This window comes from Aristolochia californica, unplaced genomic scaffold (assembly GCF_029961685.1).
Source record: "Aristolochia californica isolate CCGP_79_NKW_82.1479 unplaced genomic scaffold, dmAriCali1.0.hap1 SCAF_3, whole genome shotgun sequence".
In the NCBI taxonomy this organism is placed as follows: Eukaryota; Viridiplantae; Streptophyta; class Magnoliopsida; order Piperales; family Aristolochiaceae; genus Aristolochia; species Aristolochia californica.
Window position 1 is genome coordinate 31,903,527 of NW_027181992.1, and position 21,027 is coordinate 31,924,553.

The following is a 21,027-nucleotide window of genomic DNA, read 5'->3' on the forward strand; positions in this document are numbered from 1 at the left end:
CGTAATGGGCTATATTTTTGTAAGAAATGACTTATGGATTGGGAGTCAACACTAATTTAAAATCCCCCGCCTCCCCCTTTTCCCCGACGATTGTAAAACCTAATAAATAAAAACTAAAAACAGTTTACATTCCCTAAAAATTACAGACACTCTTTCGAATTATCTCTCTCAACATTTGTGCATTGTGCATTTCTATTTTAGATGTATAATTTTTTCTTCAAATCAAAACTTTGAGTTTTCGCTCTCCCTTCATCCCGTAAACAAAAAAGGCAAATACATCACAGCTAAATGAAAATTTTAGAGGTTATATATGGAAAAAATTTAAAACTATAACAAATGTAAGTAAAGAAAATTTATTCACACACCACAAATGAACACATAAGTTTTGTTATCCAAGTTTGGGAAATTCCACTAGTTCAACCTTAATAGCTTGGAATTTTATAAGGAAGAGATTTCTTCTACATATGTTTTCAAAATGGATATGCATGCTTGAAATATTTTAAAGATGCAAATCACCTATGGATCCAAACCTTTCAAAGAGCATAACAAACACTCATTAAATTCTCAAGCAAACGTGTGGTGGGATATTTACCCGAGTCCAACAACCCATTATTTTGCCCATTTACAAAACGTTGACATAAAAATCATAGATGATTGTAAAGTGATTTATCACGCGTAACGAACTATATTTTTGTAAGAAATGACTTTTGATTGAGAGTCAAAACTGAGTTAAAAATCCCCCGCCTCCCCTCTTTTCCCCGACATTTGCAAAACCTAATATATACAAACTAAAAAGAGTTTACAATCCCTAAAAATTACAAACACTCTTTGGAATTATCTCTCTCTACATTTGTGCATTGTACATTTCCATTTTTTATGTATACTTTTTTCTTAAATCAAAACTTTGAGTTTTTGCTCTCCCTTCATCCTCTAAACAAAAAAGGCAAATACGTCACAACAAAATGAAAATTTAAGAGTTTAAGTAAGGAAAAAAATTTTAAAAATAAAAAATTTAAGTAAAGAAAATTTATTCACACACCACAAATGATTACAAAAGTTTTGTTATCCAAGTTTGGGAAATTCCACTAGTTCAACCCTAATAGCTTGGAATTTTATAAGAAAGAGATTTCTTCTACACATGTTTAAAAAATGGATATGCATGCATAAAACATGTTAATGATTCAAATGACCTATGGATCCACACCTTTTTAAGGTAATAACAAACTCTCATTAAATTCTCAAATGAACGAGTGGTGGGATATTTACCTGACTCAAACAAGCCATTATTTTGCCCATTTACAAACACCTGACCTAACAATCATAGATGATTGTGAAGTGATTTATCACGCGTAATGGTCTATATTTTGGTAAGAAATGACTTATGGATTGGGATTCAACACTCAGATAAAAATCCCCCGCCTCCCCTTTTCCTCGACAATTGCAAAACCTAATATATAAAAACTAAAAAGAGTTTACATTCCCTAAAAATTATAGACACTCTTTGGAATTATCTCTCTCCACATTTGTGCATTGTTCATTTGCATTTTAGAAGTATACTTTTTCGTTAAATAAAAACTTTGAGTTTTCGCTCTCCCTTCCTCCAGTAAAAAAAAAAGGTAAATAGTTTACAACAAACTGAAAATTTTAGAGTTTTTGTTTGGAAAAAATTTAAAACAATAAAAAATGTAAGTAAAGAAAATTTATTCACACACCACAAATGAACACAAAAGTTTTGTTATCCCAGCTTGGGAAATTCCACAAGTTCAACCGTAATAGCTTGGAATTTAATAAGAAAGAGATTTATTCTACACATGATTTAAAAATAGATAAGCAAACTTGAAACATGTGAAAGATGAACATGACTTATGGATCCAAACCTTTTAAATTGTGGTGGGATATTTACTAGAGTCAAACAAGCCATTATGTTGCCCATTTACAAAAAGCTGACCTAACAATCATAGATGATTGTAAAGTGATTTATCACGCATAACGTGCTATATTTTTTTTAGAAATGATTTATGGATTGGGAGTCAACACTCAGTTAAAAATCCCCGACCTCCCCATTTTCCTCGATAATTGAAAACCCTAATATATAAAAACTAAAAAGAGTTTACAATCCCTAAACATTATAGGCACTATTTGCAATTATATCTCTCTACATTTGTTCATTGTGCATTTCCATTTTAGATATATACTTTTTCCTTAATCAAAACTATGAGTTTTCACTGTCCCTTCATCTCGTAAACAAAAAAGGCAAATAGATCACAGCAAAATAAAAATTTAAGAGTTTATGTAAGAAAAAAGTTTAAAACAATAACAAATGTAAGTAAATAAAATTTATTCACACAACACAAATGAACACAAAGTTTTGTTATCCCAGTTTGGGAAATTCCACTAGTTCAACCCTAAAAGCTTGGAATTTTATAAGAAAGATATTTCTTCTACACATGTTTAAAATATATATATGCATGCTTGAAACAAGTTAAAGATCCAAATGACCTATGGATCCAAGCCTTTTAAAGAGAATAACAAACGCTCATTAAATTCTCAAGAGAACGTGCGGTGGGATATTTACCCGAGTCAAACAAACCGTTATTTTAACCATTTACTGAAACCTGATCTAACAATCGTAGATGATTGCAAAGTGATTTATCACAGGTAACTGGCTTTATTTTTGTAAGAAATGACTTATGGATAAGGAGTCAACACTCAGTTCAAATTCCCCCTCCTCCCTCTTTTCCCCGACGATTGAAAAACCTAATAAATAAAAACTAAAAAGAGTTTACATTCCCTAAAAATTACAGACACTCTTTGGAATTATCTCTCTCTTCATTTGTGGATTGTGCATTGTGCATTTCCATTTTAGATGTATACTTTTTCCATTAATCAAAACTTTGAGTTTTCGCTCTCCCTTCATCCAGTAAACAAAAAAGGCATATAGATCCCAACAAACAAAAAATTATAGAGTTTATGTATGGAAAAAATTTAAAACAATGACAAATGAAAGTATAGAAAATTTATTTACACACCACAAATGCACACAAAAGTTTTGTTATCCCGGTTTGGGAAATTCCATTAATTCAACCCTAAAAGCTAGGAATTTTATAAGAAAGATATTTCTTCTACACTTTTTTTAAAAATGAAACATGTCAAAGATGTAAATGACTTATTGATCCAAACCGTTTAAAGAGAATAACACACCCTCAACAAATTCTCAAGTGAAAGTGCGGTGGGAATTATCTCTCTCTACATTTGTCCATTGTGCATTTCCATTTTAGATGTATACTTTTTCATAAATCAAACTTTAATCTTTCACTCTCCCTTTGTCCCGTCAACAAAAAATGCAAATAGATCACAACAAAATGAAAATTTTAGAGTTTATGTATGGAAAAATTTCAAACAATAAAAAATTTAAGTAAAGAGAATTTATTCACACACCACAAATGAACACAAAGGTTTAGTTATCCCAGTTTGGGAAATTCCACTAGTTCATCCCTAATAGGTTGGAATTTTATAAGAAGGAGATTTCTTCTACACATGTTTTAATAATGGATATGCATGCTTGAAACAAGTTAAAGATGAAAATGACCTATGGATCCAAACCTTTTAAAGAGAATAACAAACGCTCACTAAATTCTCAAGTGAACGTGCGGTGGGATATTTACCCGAGTCAAACAAGCCATTATTTTGCCCATTTACAAAAAGCTGACCTAACAATCATAGATGATTGTAAAGTGATTTATCACGAGTAACGGGCTATATTTTTGTAAGAAATGACTTATGGATTGGGTGTCAACACTCAGTTAAAAATCCCCCGCCTCCCCCTTTTCACAATTGCAAAACCTAATATATAAAAACTAAAAAGAGTTTACTATCCCTAAAAATTTCCGACACTCATTGTTATTATCCCTCACTACATTTGTGCATTGTGCATTTCAATTTTAGATGTATACTTTTTTCTTAAATCAAAACTTTGAGTTTTCGCTCTCCCTTCGTCCTGTAAAATAAAAAGGCAAACACATCACAAGAAAAATGAAAATTTTAGAGTTTATGTATGGAAAAAATTTAGATGATAAAAAATGTAAGTAAAGAAAATTTATCCCCACGCCACAGATGAACAAAAAATTTTTGGTATCCAAGTTTGGAAAAATCCACTAGTTCAACACATATAGCTTGGAATTTTAAAGAAAGAGATATCTACTATACATGTTTTAAAAATGGATATGCATGCTCCGAACGTGTTAAAGATGCAAATGACTTATGGATCCAAACCTTTTAAAGAGAATAACAAACGCTCTTTAAATTCTCAAGTTAACCTGTGGTGGGATATTTACCAGAGTCAAACAGGCCATTATATTGCCCATTTACAAAAAGTTGACCTAACAATGATAGATGATTGGAAATTGATTTATGGATTGGGTGTCAACAATCAGTTAAAAATCCCGCGCCTCCCCCTTTTCTCCGACAATTGCTAAACTTATTATATAAAAACAAAAAAGATTTTACAACCCCTAAAATTACAGACACTCTTTGGAATTATCTCTCTCTCCAATTTTGCACTGTGCTTTTCCATTTTAGATGTATACTTTTTTCTTAAATCAAAACTTTGAGTTTTTCCTCTCCTTTCATCCCGTAAACAAAAAAGGCAAATAGATCACAACAAAATTAAAATTTTAGAGGTTATGTATGAAAAAAATTTAAAAACAATAACAAATTTAAGTAAAGAATATTTATTCACACACCACAAATGAATGCAAAAGTTTTGTTATCCAAGTTTGGGAAATTCCACTACTTCAACCCCAAGTGCTTGGAATTTTATAAGAAAGAGATTTCTTCTAAACAAGTTTTAAAGATGGATATGCATGCTTGAGACATGTTAAAGACGCAAATGACCTACGGGTCCAAACCTTTTAAAGAGAATAACAAACGCTCATTAAATTCTCAAGTGAACATACGGAGGGATATTTACCCGAGTCAAACAAGCAATTATTTTGCCCATTAACAAAAAGCTGACAAAACAGTCATAGATGATTGTAAAGTAATTTATCATGTGTAATGGGCTATATTTTTGAAAGAAATGACTACTGGATTGGGAGTCAACACTTAGTTAAAAATCCCCCGCCTCCCCCTTTTCCCTTTCAATTGCAAAACCTAATATACAAAAAATAAAAAGAGTTTACAATCCCAAAATATTACAAACATTCTTTGGAATTATCTCTCTCTACATTCATGTATTGTGCATTTCCATTTTAGATGTATACTTTTTTCTGAAATCAAAACTGAGTTTTCGTTCTCCCTTCATCCTGTCAACAAAAAAGACAAATAAATCACTACAAAATGAAAATTTGAGAGTTTATGTATTGAAAATTTTAAAACAATAAAAAATGCAAGTAAAAAAAATTTATTACACACCACAAAAGAACACAAAAGTTTTTTTATCCAAGTTTGGGAAATTCCACTAGTTCAACCCCAATAGCTTAAAATTTTACAAGAAAGAGATTTCTTCTACACATGCTTTAAAAATGGATATGCATGCTTGAAACATGTTAAAGATGCACATGACCTATGGATCCAAACCTTTTATAGAGAATAACAAACGCTCATTAAATTCTCAAGTGAACTTGCGGAGGGATATTTACCCGAATCAAAAGAGCCAATATTTTGCCCATTTACAAAAAGTTGACCTAAAAATCATACATGATTGTAAAGTGATTTAACACGCGAATGAGCAATATTTTTGTTAGAAATGACTTATGGATTGGGAGTTAACACTCAGTTAAAAATCCTCTGCCTCCCCTTTTTCCCCGACGTTTCAAAAACGAAATATATAAAAACTAAAAATTGTTTACAATCCCTAAATATTAAAGACACTCTTTGGAATTATCTCTCTCTAAATTTGTGCATTGTACATTTCCATTTCAGACATATAATATTTTTTTTAAATCAAAACTTTGAGTTTTCGTTCTTCCTTCATCCTGTAAACAAAAAAGGAAAATAGATCACAACGAAATGAAAATTTTAGAGTTTATGTATGGAAATAATTTAAAAAAATAATAAATTTAGGTAAAGAAAATTTATTCACAAACTTCAAATGAACACAAAAATTTTCTTATCCAAGTTTTGGAAATTTCACTAATTCAACCTAATTGCTTGAAATTTTATAAGAAAGAGATTTTTTCTACACATGTTTTAAAAATGGATTTGCATTCTTGAAACATGTTAAAGATGCAAATGACCTATGCATGAAAACTTTTTAAAGAGAAAAATAAATGCTCATTAAATTCTCAAGAGAACATGCAGAGGATATTTACCCGAGAAACACAACCCATTACATTGCCCATTGATAAAAAGCTGACCTAAGAATCAGAGATGATTGTAAAGTGATTTATCACTCATAACAGTCTATATTTTTGTAAGAAATGATTTCTGGATTGGGAGTCAACACTCAGTTAAAAATCCCTCCCCTCCCCCTTTTTCCCGACGATTGCAAAACCTAATATATAAAAACTAAAAAGAGTTTACAATCCCTTAAAATTACAGACACTCTTTGGAATTATCTCTCTCTTCATTTGTGAATTGTGCATTTCCATTTTTCGATGTATACTTTTTTCTTAAATCAAAACTTTAAGTTTTCGCTCTCCCTTCATCCCGTAAACAAAAAAGGCAAATAGATCACAACAAAATGAAAATTTTAGAGTTGATGTATGGAAAAAATTTAAAAAATAACAAATTTAAGTAAAGAAAATTTATTCACAGACCACAAATGAACACAAAAGTTTTGTTATCCAAGTTTTGGAAATTCTACAAGTTCAACCCTAGTAGCTTGAAATTTTAGAAGAAAGAGATTTCTTCTACACATGTTTTAAAAATGGATATGCATGCTTGGAACCTGTTAAAGATGCAAATGACCTATGGATCCAAACCTTTCAATGAGAATAACAAACGCTCATAAAATTCTCAAGTGAACGTGCGGTGGAATATTTACCCGAGTGAAACAAGCCATTATTTTGCCCATTTAAAAAATGCTGACGTAACAATCATAGATGATTGTAAAGTGATTTATCATACATAATGGGTTAAATTTTTGTGAGAAATGACTCAAGGATTGGGAGTCAGCTCTCAGTTAAAAATCCCCCACCTGCCCCTTTTCCCCGACGATTGCAAAACCAAATATATAAAAACTAAAACTAATTTACTATCCCTAAAATTTACAAATACTCTTTGGAATTACCTCTCTCTACATTTGTGCATTGGGCAATTCCATTGTAGATGTATACTTTTTTCTTAAATCAAATCTTTGTGTTTTCGTTCTCCCTTCATCTCGTAAACAAAAAAGGCAAATAGATCACAACAAAATGAAAATTTTAGAGTTTATGTATAGAAAAAACTTTAAACAATAAAAAATGTAGGTAAAGAAAATTTATTCACATACCACAAATGACCACAAAAGTTTTGTTATCCAAGTTTTCAAAATTCCACAAGATCAACCCCTAATTACTTGGAATTTTATAAGAAATAGATTTCTTCTACACGTGTTTTAAAAATGGATATGCATGCTACAAACATGTTAAAGATGCAAATGACCTATGGATCCAAACCTTTTAAAGAGAATAACTAACAGTCATTAAATTCTCAAGTGAACGAACGGTGGGATATTTTGACGAGTGAAACAAGCCATTATTTTGCCCATTTACAAAATGCTGACCTAAAAATCATAGATGATTGTAAAGTGATTTATCACACGTAACGGGGGCAAATTTTTGTGACAAATAACATAAGGATTGGGAGTCAACACTCAGCTAAAAATCCTTCACCTCCCCCTTTTCCCCGACGATCGCAAAACCTATTATATAAAAACTAAAAAGAGTTTACAATCCCTAAAAATTATAGACACACATTGGAATTATCTCCCTCTACATTTTTGTATTGTGCATTTCCATTTTAGATGTATACTTTTTTTTAAATCAAAACTTTTAGTTTACACTCTCCTTACATCCCGTAAACAAAAAAACGCAAATAGATCACAACAAAATGAAAATTTGAGAGTTTATGTATTGAATTTTTTTTTTTAAATTACAAATGTAAGTAAAAAAAAATTATTCACACACCACAAAAGAACACAAAAGTTTTGTTATCCAAGTTTGGAAAATTCCACTAGTTCAACCTCAATAGCTTTAAATTTTATAAGAAAGAGATTTCTTGTACACATGTTTTAAAAATGGATATGCATGCTTGAAACATGTTAAAGATGCAAATGACCTATGGATCCAAACCTTTCAAAGAGAATAACAGACGCTCATTAAATTCTCAAGTGAACGTGCGAAGGGATATTTACCTGAATCAAAAGAGCCATTAGTTTGCCCATTTACAAAAAACTGACCTAACAATCAAAGATGATTGTAAAGTGATTTATCATGCGTAACGGGCTATATTTTTGTAAGAAATGACTTTTGGATTGGGGGTCAACACTCAGTTAAAAATCCCCTGGCTCGCCCTGTTCCCTGAAGATTTCAAAACCTTATGTATAAAAACTAAAAGAATTTACAATCCCTAAAAATTATAGACACTCTTCGGAATTATCTCTCTCTCCATTTGTGAATTGTACAATTCCATTTTAGATGTATACTTTTTTTTTAAATGAAAACTTTGAATTTTCGCTATCCCTCATCCCGTAAACAAAATAAGCAAATATATCACAACAAAATGAAAATTTAAGAGTTTATGTATGGAAAAATTTTTAAACAATAAAAATTGTAAGTAAAGAAAATTTATTCACACAGTACAAATGAACACAAAAGTTTTGTTATCCAAGTTTGGGAAATTCCACTAGTTCAACCCCAATAACTTGGAATCTTAAAAGAAAGAGATTTCTTCAAAAGAAAGAGATTTCTTCAACACATGTTTTAAAAATGGATATGCATGCTTGAAACATGTTAAAGATGCAAATGACCTACGGATCCAAACCTTTTAAAGAGAATAACAAATGCTCATTAAATTCTCAAGTGAACGTGCAGTGGGTTATTTACCCGAGTAACACAAGCCATTATATTGCCCATTTAAAAAAAGTTGTCCTAACAATCATAGGTGATAGTAAAGTTATTTATCATGCGTAACGGCCTATATTTTTTTAAGAAATGACTTCTGGATTGGTAGTCAACACTCAATTAAAAATCCCCCGGCTCCCCCTATTCCCTGACGATTACAAAACCTTATGTATAAAAACTAAACAGAGTTTAAAATCCCTAAAAATTACAGACACTCTTTGGAATTATCTCTCTCTCCATTTGTGAATTGTGCAATTTAATTTTAGATGTATACTTTTTTCCTAAATCAAAACATTGAATTTTCGCTCTCAGTTCATCCCGTAAATAAAATTGTCAAATTGATCACAAAAAATGAAAATTTTAGAGTTTATATATTGAAAAAATTTAAAACTATTAAAAACATAAGTAAAGAAAATTTATTAACTCAACACAAATGAATACAAAAGTTTTGTTATCCCAGTTTGGGAAATTCCACTAGTTTAACCCTAATAGATTGGAATTTTATTAGAAAGAGATTTCATCTACATATGTTTCCAAAATAGATACGCATGCTTGAAAGAAGTTAAAGATGCAAATGACCTACGGATAAAAAACGCTCATTAAATTCTCAAGTGAACGTGCGGTGGTGTATTTACCCGAGTCAATCAAGTAATTATTATCTCTATTTAGAAAAAGCTGACCTAACAATCATTGATGATTTTAAAGTGATTTCTCACACGTAACGGGCTATATTTTTGTATGAATGACTTCTGGATTGGGAGTCAACACTCAGTTAAAAATTCCCCGCCTCCCCCTTTTCCCTCACGATTGCAAAACCTAATATACAAAAACTAAAAAGAGTTTACAATCCTTAAAAATTACAAACACTCTTCTGAATTATCTCTCTCTACATTTGTGCATTGTGCATTTCCATTTTAGATGTATACTTTTTTCTTAAATCAAAACTTTGAGTTTTCATTGTTCTTTCATCCTTTGAGAAAAAAGGCAAAATCGATCACAACATAATGAAAATTTTAAAGTTTATGTATTGAAAAAATTTAAAACAATAACAAATGTAAGTAAAAAAATTTATTCACACACAACAAATGAACATAGAAGTTTTGTTATCCCAGTTTAGGAAATTCCACTTGTTCAACCCTAATAGCTTGGAATTTTATAAGAAAGAGATTTCTTCTACACATGTTTTAAAAATGGATATGTATGCTTGAAACATGTTAAAGATGCAAATGACCTATGGATTCAAACCTTTTAAAGAGAATAACAAACACTCATTAAATTCTCAAGTGAACATGCAGTGGGATATTTACCCGAGTCAAACAAGCCATTATTTTGCTCATTTACAAATAGATGATTGTAAAGTGATTTATCACATGTAACAGGCTATATTTTTGTAAGAAATTACTTATGGATTGGGAGCCCGCACTCAGTTAAAAACCCCTCGCCTTCCCCTTTTCCTTGATGATTGCAAAACCTAATATATAAAAACTAAAAAGAGTTTGTAATCCCTTTAAATTACAGACACTCTTAGGACTTATCTCTATCTACATTTGTCCATTGTGCATTTCCATTTTAGATGTATACTTTTTTCTTAAATCAAAACTTTGTGTTTTCGCTCTCCCTTCTTACAGTAAAATAAAAAGGTAAATAGATTACAACAAAATTAAAATTTCAGAGTTTACGTATGAAAAAAATTTAAAACAATAACAAATGTAAGAAAAGAAAATTTCAGCACATACCACAAATGAACACAAAAGATTTGTTATCAATGTTTTGGAAATTTCACTAGTTCAACCCGAATAGCTTGGAATTTTATAAGAAAAAGATTTCTTGTACACATGTTTTAAAAAAGGTAATGCATTCTTGAAACATGTTGAACATGCAAATGACCTATAGATCCAAACTTTTAAAATAGAATAACAAACGCTTATTAAATTCTCCAGTGAACGTGTGGTGGGATATTTACTCGAGTCAAACAAGCCATTATTTTGCCCATTTACAAAAAGCTGACTAACAATCATAGATGATAGTAAAGTGATTTATCATGTGTAACGATTTATATTTTTGTGAGAAATGACTTATGGATTGGGAGTCAACACTCAGTTAAAAATCCCCTGCCTCACTCCTTTCCCCTACGTTTGCAAAACCTAATATATAAAAACAAAAAAGAGTTTACAATCCCTAAAAATTACAGACACTCTTTGAAATTATCTCTCTCTACATTTGTGCATTGAGCTTTTCCCTTTTATATGTTTACTTTTTTCTTAAATCAAAACTTTGAGTTTTCGCTCTCCCTTCATCCCATAAACAAAAAAGGCAAATAGATCACAACAATATGAAAATTTTAGAGTTTATGTATGGAAAAAATTTAAAACAATAACAAAAGTAAGTAAAGAAAATTTATTCACACAACAAAAATGAACACAAAAGTTTATTTATCCAATTTTGGGAAATTCCACTAGTTCAACCCCATTAGATTGGAATTTTTTAAAAAATAGTTTTCTTCTACACATGTTTTAAAAATGGATATTCATGCTTGAAACATGTTAAAGTTGAAAATGACGTATGGATCCAAAACTTTTAAAGAGAATAAAAAACGCCCATTAAGTTCTCAAACGAACGTGCGGTGGGATATTTATCCGAGGTCAAACAAGCCATTATTTTGCCCATTTACAAAAAGCTGACTGATGTAGAATTTAGTTACATCGGCTTTAATACCTCGCAAGCGTACGAATCGTTCATGTAATTTAGCGGGAAGCGAGGGTCATATCCATAGGGAGGACTGAATTTTGTGTATTCTTCAGTCAACTAGCCTAACCAAATATGATGAATTAATATGAACTAAACACTAATTATATCCTAAATTGTCAAACAATCATCTGGTTAACTACTTGCACAACAGGAAATGTCAATTCTGGATTTTACGGTGATTCGAGCCTCTCTCGAGCTCCACATAACCACGGATCGGATTTCTCAATCCTTGCGTCTAGACCCTCTCGGGCGCATAGAGTGAAAGACAGAAATTGGATTAAAATACCAAAATCCAACCTAAATTATATTCCTACCCTAATTAGTCAATTTAATCAAATATCTGGAAAACAAATATTCAATAAACATTAATTATCAAATCAAATTCAATAAACATTCAAAACCTAAGTTAAAACTATATAAAAAATGAAATTCAAAAATGACGAATTACTCCCTTTCTCCTTCCTCTCGCTCGGGCAGCAACTCGTTCTCACGGGTGTTGCAATTTCCCAAAATTGATGGCTTCGGGTAGCAAGAGTGAGTGGCCGAAGGTAGAGACGATGTCGGGGACGACAGATAGAAGCCGACGGACGGAGATGATGTCCGATGAAGAACGAAACAGAGATGAAGTTCTATAACTGGCTCTCTCGAGTCTCGGTCAGAGTCGGAATAGCTCTGGGAATGGTCGGAAATACGTAATCGACGCCGGAGGATGGTCGGAAATGAGAATTGGCACCGGAGAAGCCCTCTCGGATCACTTCTCGACTGGGCGAGCGGATACTAGCACCGTCGAACTCACCTCGACGGAGACTCTCTCGAGCTCTCCTCGGGTTTGTTCTTGGTTGCTAGACAGCGGTGGACGGCGGTGGATGATGGTGGCGCGGCAAACGACAGTGGGAAACTCCTCTCGGGTCTTCCCCTATTTCGGTCGACGATCGTGCTTTGTTTTGGTCGATGCTTTGTTTTCTCTTGACGCTCTCCCCCTCCCTTCGAAGCTCCTCTTTTCCTTTAATACCATCTTATTTGTTTTAAAACAATTTGCCCTAAAAATCACCTCCATTTCACTAAGGGCATTTTGGTGAATATCTCCTTCTCCACCAAAATTCTCCTGAAATTCCATAATTGAATCTATAAAAAGCATTTCAGGAAGAAATAAACCTTAAAAACAATGAAATATAATTCAGGAGAGAAAAATATGCAATATCGACAGTGATTAATGCCAAATTCAATAAATGCTCATTTCATTTGAAAACCGATAAATAACCACCCATAACACAATTATAAAGGTTATTATATTATAATTAACTTAGTTCTCATGTCAGAATATGGCATCTATCACACCCCCAAACTTAAATCTTTGCTAGTCCCTAGCAAAACAACAATCGAACCAAACTTAAGCCTAGGAAAACAAAATGCCACTTTCGTAGGGAGCACAATTGCATTTAGCACATGCAACAAGCCGTTAAACCCCTACTCTGCAGTAGTGGACGAGTTATCTCTCGTGAGGGTTTGCATGGAATTTACCCACAAAATTCATCTAAATCAATAATATAAAAAAGAAAAACTGAAGAAAATTTACTCCTCATTAGCATATGACTAACACTTAGTATCGTAAAATATCTGAAAATTATATGAGATCTTGCGCAATTTGAAAACCTGTGTAAAATATAGCCTATTATCAATCCAAATACACTCATTGTTACTCCACCTGAACCAATGTGACCCATAAGCTATTACTTCAACAGAACAAAGAGGCAACAAATAACAATAAAATCCTGGTCACATCACAATTAAGAGAAAATAGTAGAGTAAGCATGTTGTCTAACAATCTCACAAAATAAATATACCAATTTCAATCTTGACTTGCAACTTCTTTCAAATTAAAATTCATCATCAAAGTTAAGGAAATTCATTGCTTCCAGATTTAAAACTATTTTATGCTATTACCAGCGTACTTTTGCTATTACCAGCGTAATTTTTGTTTCACTGAATACTTTTGGTATTACCACCATTTTGTATTCGTCTTCACTGCACATGCACTTATTTTTAAGTAACCGACTGTTCCGGCGCATGTCCCTAGGTTTGCCCAGGCTGTTTCTGAAGTTATCTGTCTTTTGCAAGCAAGAGCATTTCCATTTGCATTCATACATTACAACAAGGAATTTCACTGAGGTATAAAAAGGAATGAGTTCAAACAGGCATACAAGACTATTCAGACTAACATAGATCAACACTAGATTTACATGTTCTCTTTTGCAACTAAGTTCCAAGTCTAATGCAATAGTAAGTTATCCCACTGAATTCTCATGGATCACAACAAATGATATCAGATTTCTAATAGGCATATTCTGCACAGTTTTACGAAAAATTTTGAAACACATTTGAGCAACTTATTTTAACTCTACTAATGTTAACCACATACTAAGAGGAGTAATTTGAAAACCACGAACAGAAATCAAAAGAAAATTATTGCTAAGACATAAAAGAGCCATTCACACCCCCCCCCCCCCCCCCCCCCCCCCCCCCCCCCCCAAACCTAAATCTGACATTGTCCTCAATGGGGAAAAGTTAAAACACCGGAACGACTACAAAAAAGGAATAACATCTTAGCTAGTTATATTCTAGCAGGGTGAGGGTTAAGCTCCCTCAGGGCTCCTAAATCCATAGGTGGGACCATATGTGTTTGGTCATCAACAATAATACCAAAAAGTCAATAAAGACCCAGGAATGATACATAGTCTCCCTCGAAGAAGGTTTACTCGTATCAGCCGTACCCGTAGGTAATCATCCGTAGATGAAACCACTATCCCACATCACACTTTGAAGAAATCTCCGTGTGACTGGCCACTGAAGGCAACATGAATCATGCGCTGAACACAAGTCCTTAAGTTACTCACCATAAGGTTTTCATTCAATACTTCAAGATCGAACTGGTCAATCCCAAAACGGTTGTTTGAGTACAGACCTCTCAAACTAGGGACCAAAAGTCTGGTCATCGACTACCGGAACCATTTATTCTCTCAGCCGGCAAATAAGAATGAATAGACGAAAAAAAGAAAAAAAATTGTAATGTACAAAGGGATAGAAACGTGGGGATTTCCCACAATATGCTAAGTTTATAGTCGTAAGCAAGAGTCTGACGCATTCAAGATGAAATGATAGGTTCCTCCAAGAAAATCACCATCACTTCCTCCGGTGCGGGGACATTCTCAAGATATGGTTTGAGCCTTTGACTGTTAACTTTGAAAACCGACCAGTCTCTGTGATTGCGGATCTCAATAGCGCCATGAGGAAACACCTGTGTAACTTCAAATGGACCGGACCACCTGGATCTTAGCTTCCCTAGAAACAAATGCAATCATGAGGTATAAAGTAAAACATTCTGCCCAACAGTAAAAGACTTGCAAAAAATAGATTTATCATGTAAAAGCTTTGTTCGCTCCTTTTACAGTTTGGCATTCTCATAAGCATCATGACTTATCTCCTCCAACTCATTCAATTGCAACTTTCTCTCCTCACCCGCTTGAGTTAAATCAAAATTCAAAGCCTTAATGGCCCAATAAGCTCTATGCTCAAGCTCAACAGGTAGATGACATGCTTTGCCGAACACTAGGCGAAATGGAGACATCCCAATAGGTGTCTTATAAGCGGTTCGATAGGCCCATAAAGCATCGTCCAATCGAGTGGACCAATCTTTCCTATCAAAGCGAACCGACTCCTCCAAAATCCGTTTGATCTCCCTATTAGAGATTTCCACTTGACCACAAGTTTGCGGGTGGTACGGAGTGGACACCCGATGAGTGATGGAATATTTCTTTAATAAGGTCTCAAATGCTCTGTTACAAAAATGAGATCCCCCATCACTGATGATCGCTCTCGGGGTACCAAACCGATTAAAGATATTTTCTTTTAAAAACTTTACCACCACTTTGTGATCATTTGTCTTACATGATATAGCTTCAATCCATTTAGAGACATATTCAACAACAACAAGGATGTATTGATAGCCGAACGAGACAGGAAAAGGACCCATGAAATCAATACCCCATACATCAAACAATTCAACAATAAGAATAGGGTTAAGAGGCATCATGTTCTTCCTAGACAAACAACCAGTCCGTTGGCATTTATCACACACCTGAAAAAACTCATGGGCATCTCTAAATAATGAAGGCCAATAGAAACCACATTGCAAGACTTTAGCCGCGGTCTTTCTAGCACCAAAATGTCCACCACATGCGTGGGAATGACAAAATTCAAGAATGTTGGCAAAGCTTTGCTCATGTACACAACGCCTAATGACTTGGTTAGAACACACCTTGAACAAATAAGGGTCATCCCAAAAAAAATGTTTGACTTGGGAAAAGAATTTCAACCGATCTTGTTTACTCCAATAATCAGGAATCTTATGAGTTACAAGATAGTTGACTATGTCAGCAAACCAAGGCAACTGGGATACTTGGAGAAGTTGTTCATCAGGGAAGGAATCATTTAAAGGAAGGAATCCTTCCTGAGGTGCTACACAGATCCTAGATAGATGATCAGCAATAACATTCTCACAACCCTTCTTATCTCGAATCTCAAGGTCAAATTCTTGCAATTGCAAGATCCATCTAATCAAGCGAGGTTTAGTGTCCTTGATGGATAATAAGTACTTCAAAGCAGAATGATCAGTGAACACTATAACCTTTGACCCTAACATATATGATCTGAATTTGTTCAAGGCAAACATAACAGCTAGCAACTCCTTCTCAGTGGTAGTGTAATTCAATTGAGCATCATGAAGAGTGCGGCTAGCATACTGAATGACACAGGGCATTTTATCCGTCTTTTGCCCCAAAACAGCCCCCAATGCATAGTCAGAGGCATCACACATCAACTCAAAAGGCAAAGACCAAATAGGGGGTTGGACAATGGGTGCAGTGGACAAACATTTCTTCAGTGTCTCAAAAGCATGAATACAAGCATCGTCAAAGGCAAAACCAACATCTTGAGCAAGCAAATTCGTCAAAGGATGAGAAATTTTGCTAAAGTCTTTAATGAAATGACTATAGAACCCAGCATGGCCAATGAAAGAATGCACCCCCTTCACAGAAGTAGGTGGTGGCAGATTGGCAATTAGGTCAACCTTGGCTTTGTCCACTTCTACACCCCTCTCAGACACTACATGTCCTAAACAATTCCTTCTTTTACCATGAAGTGGCATTTCTCCCAATTCAAGACTAAATTGGACTTAATGCAACGGGACAATACGAGTGAAAGATTGTGCAGACATGTATCAAAACTAGAGCCAAACAAAGAAAAGTCATCCATAAAGACCTCTAAAAAGTCACCAATCATGTCAGAAAAGATACTCATCATGCACCGTTGGAAAGTGGCGGGCGCATTGCATAAACCAAAAGGCATGCGTCTGTAAGCATAGGTGCCAAACGGACACATGAATGTGGTCTTTTCCTGGTCTTCTGGAGCAATGGGAATTTGATTGTAGCCGGAGTATCCATCTAAAAAGCAATAAAAATTGTGGCCTGCCAATCGCTCTAGTACCTGATCAATAAAAGGTAGTGGAAGTGATCCTTCCTAGTGGCGGAATTAAGTTTTCTATAGTCAATGCAGACACGCCACTTGGTGGTAGTTCTTGTGGGAATCAATTCACCACTCTCATTTTTCATTATCGTTATCCCCCCTTTCTTAGGGACAACTTGAATTGGACTCACCCAGGTGCTATCGGAAATAGGGAAATGATTCCTGTCACAAGCAACATGATGACTTCTTCTCTCACAACCTCCAGCATATGGGGATTTAACCTACGTGGCATATCATGTGAGGCTTTAGTCCCCTCCTCCAAATGAATACGATGCATGCATATGGAGGGGCTAATCCCTTTTAAGGCATCAAGAGTCCACCCCAATGCCTCTCTGTGTGCTTGTAAAACTTCAGTCAATTGTTCCTCCTACTCAGTACTCAAATCAGAGGAAATAATGACTGGTAATGAGTTCATGGGCCCCAAGGATGCATACTTCAACGTGGGAGGAAGTGGCTTAAGATCTAGCTTGGAAGTTTCATGAGGTTTGTCCAAGTCAAGAGGAAGATCCTGTGTATGATCAGTTGTGATAACCTCACAAGCTTCCTCCAACAGAGGTACAAAATTGAGTAAAGAATCAACCTCTCTGAAATATGTTTCCTCATCAAAATAGTCCATGTCTAAAGATGTTATGCAAAACTCAAAAGATTCAAGAGTGGATTCGTTATCAAGCATAATAGTTTCTATCTTAAATGCAAGACTCAGATCATCAACCTCAAGTGGGTGGTACCCGGCATTAAATACATTCAATGAGACCTTAAAATTTCCAAAAGACAACTCCAACTCACCACTTTTACAATGAATGATAGCATTACATGTGGCTAAGAAGGGACGTCCTAGGATGACATGAATTTGGTTGGTCACATTGACTACTGGTTCTGTATCAAGAACAATAAAGTCAACTGGGAACAGAAATTTGTCCCCTTTTATCAAAACATCTTCAACTATTCCTCGTGGTATCTTGACAGAACTGTCAGGTAGTTGAAGTGTGATGGGAGTAGGCTTCAATTCCCCCAAACCTAATTGCTGGTACACAAAGAAAGGAAGCAAATTCACACTTGCCCCTAAGTGAAGAAGAGCTCTCTGGATGGTATGTTCACCAATGACACATGAAATTGTGGGACATCCAGGATCTTTAACTTTAGGAGGAGTCTTATGCTTCAGAATTGAGCTTACATTCTCAGTAAGAAAGACCTTTTTGTTAACATGTTGTTTTCTCTTCTGTGTACAAAGGTCTTTCAAAAATCGGGCATAGGCAGGGACTTGCGTAATAGCATCAAGAAGTGGAATGTTAATGTGAACCTTACTAAACAGTTCCAACGTTTCAAGCATGCTATCTCCTTTTTTAGGTGGCCCGATAACCTCTGCGGATAAGGAGCTAGTGGGACTTGGTTAGGGATCTACTTGGCTGTTGGTGGAGAACTTGGAGGTTCTTCACTCAATGATGTGTCCCCATTGTCATCCTTTGACTCCTTAGACTTAGTGGTCCCTACCCCATTGTTCAACTCACGACCACTCCTAAGGGTGGTTATGGCTTTGGCTTGCTCATGGTGGGGTTTGGAACTCAACCCACTCTCATGTGTGCTTTTGGGGTTAGGAATGGTTTGACTCGGGAGTCTATTTTGTGCTTGTTCACTCATGTGGCTGGCCAACTGATTCACTTGCATTTCAAGTTTAGCAATGGAGGACTGTGTATTCTGCATGAATAATTGAAGTGTATCCTCAAGTGAAGGTTTTTGTGGAATCAATGGCTGTTGAGTGAAGTGTGGGCGCGGAGCTTGGGGTTGAGTAAACCCTGGAGGACCCCCAAGCTGTGGGCCCTTGGACCATGAGAAATTTGGGTGCCTAGCCCAACCCGGATTATATGTTTCTGAAAAAGGATCGTTCCGGTTTGGTCTATGAAAATTCTGGACTGCATTCAAGTCCTCAATGAGCTCTAGGTAGGATGAACTAGATGGACACATTTGTGTGGGATGAGATGAACCAGAGCATATGGCACAGACAGTAGATGGGTTAGGAGCAGGTGAACTCTTGGACACCATAAGGGCATCAATTTTTCTAGTCAACCCCTCAATCTTGGCCATGAGCATAGGTGTTTCACTAACCTCGTAGAGACCCCCTCTTTTGGCTTCATGGGATCTCCTATCAACATTAAATGATGAACCCCATTGCTGAGATTGATCACTCAACGATTCAAAGAAGTCCCACGACTCACTAGCACTCTTACCCATCAAACTCCCACCACTCGTTGCATCTACCATGGATCTAACCTAGGGTGTAAGACCTTGATAAAAGTATTGCACTAAATGCCGTTTCTCAAACCCATGATGCGGACACCTACGGATCAAATCCTTCCATTTCTCCCAAGCCTCATAAAAGTGTTCACCCTCCTGCTGCATAAAGTTGAAGATTTCTCTCCTGAGGGCTGTAGTTCTCTGAATGGGAAAGTACTTGGATAAAAATTTTGTGACTAATGTGTTCCATGAAGTAATGATGCCCACCTCTAAGGAATTAAGCCAAGACTTGGCCTTATCCTTAAGTGAAAATGGAAAAAGTCTTAACCGAATAGAGTCATCTGAGAAATTCTGGAATTTGAAAGTTGCACAAATATCTAAGAATTCCTTGATGTGGTAATATGGGTCCTCCTTCTCCAACCCATCGAATGTAGGGAGGAGTTGGATCACATCCGGTTTCAACTCATAACTGGCTGCAGTAGTGGGTGGCAATATAATGCAAGAAGGTGATGTGAAGTGGGATGGGATAGAATAATCCCTCAGGGCTCTACGGTCACCTACTACAGGTAACTGTAATAGTTCGCCCTGATTGCCCATGGTAGCTCCTTACTCGACTTTGGGTGTTTTCCTACAAATATGTTCTACCGCTTCAACAAAGGGAGCTAATGGTCCACCTAGGGAGTGATGCCCGTGCTTAAAAACACAAAAAGAAACAAAACGAACTATCAAATTAAGCTAACAAACTCACTACTAAAAATATGAACTAACTAGAAGAAATAAAAATAATTCCATAAAAAATCACCAAGCTAAAATTAAGAAATAAAAAAATAAAAATAAATAAATTAAAAAATAAATAAATAAAATAAATCTAACCTAAGACCATGGAAAACAAAGAAATACACTTAATACGTGCCTCCTCGGCAACGGCGCCAAAAACTTGATGTAGAATTTAGTTACATCGGCTTTAATACCTTGAAAGCGTACGAATCGTTCATGTAATTTAGCGGGAAGTGAGGGTCATATCCATAGGGAGGACTGAATTTTGTGTATTCTTCAGTCAACTAGCCTAACCAAATATGATGAATTAATATGAACTAAACACTAATTATATCCTAAATTGTCAAGCAATCATCTGGTTAACTACTTGCACAACAGGAAACATCAATTCTGGATTTTATGGTGATTCGTACCTCTGTCGAGCACCACGTAACCACGGATCCGATTTCTCAATCCTTGCGTCTAGACCCTCTAGGGCGCATAGAGTGAAAGACAGAAATCGAATTAAAATACCAAAATCCAACCTAAATTATATTCCTACCCTAACTAGTCAATTTAATCAAATATCCGGAAAACAAATATTCAATAAACATTAATTATCAAATCAGATTCAATAAACATTCAAAACCTAAGTTCAAACTATATA

At 34.9% G+C, this 21,027-nt stretch overlaps 1 non-coding gene across 1 annotated transcript; it reads left to right on the plus strand.

The window, feature by feature from the left end:
* Positions 1-19,689: 19,689 nt before the first annotated feature.
* Positions 19,690-19,796, plus strand: LOC137960701 (small nucleolar RNA R71). Its single transcript, XR_011114251.1, has one exon. It is a non-coding gene; the product is annotated as a small nucleolar RNA R71 (small nucleolar RNA).
* The last annotated feature ends 1,231 nt before the right edge of the window (positions 19,797-21,027 follow it).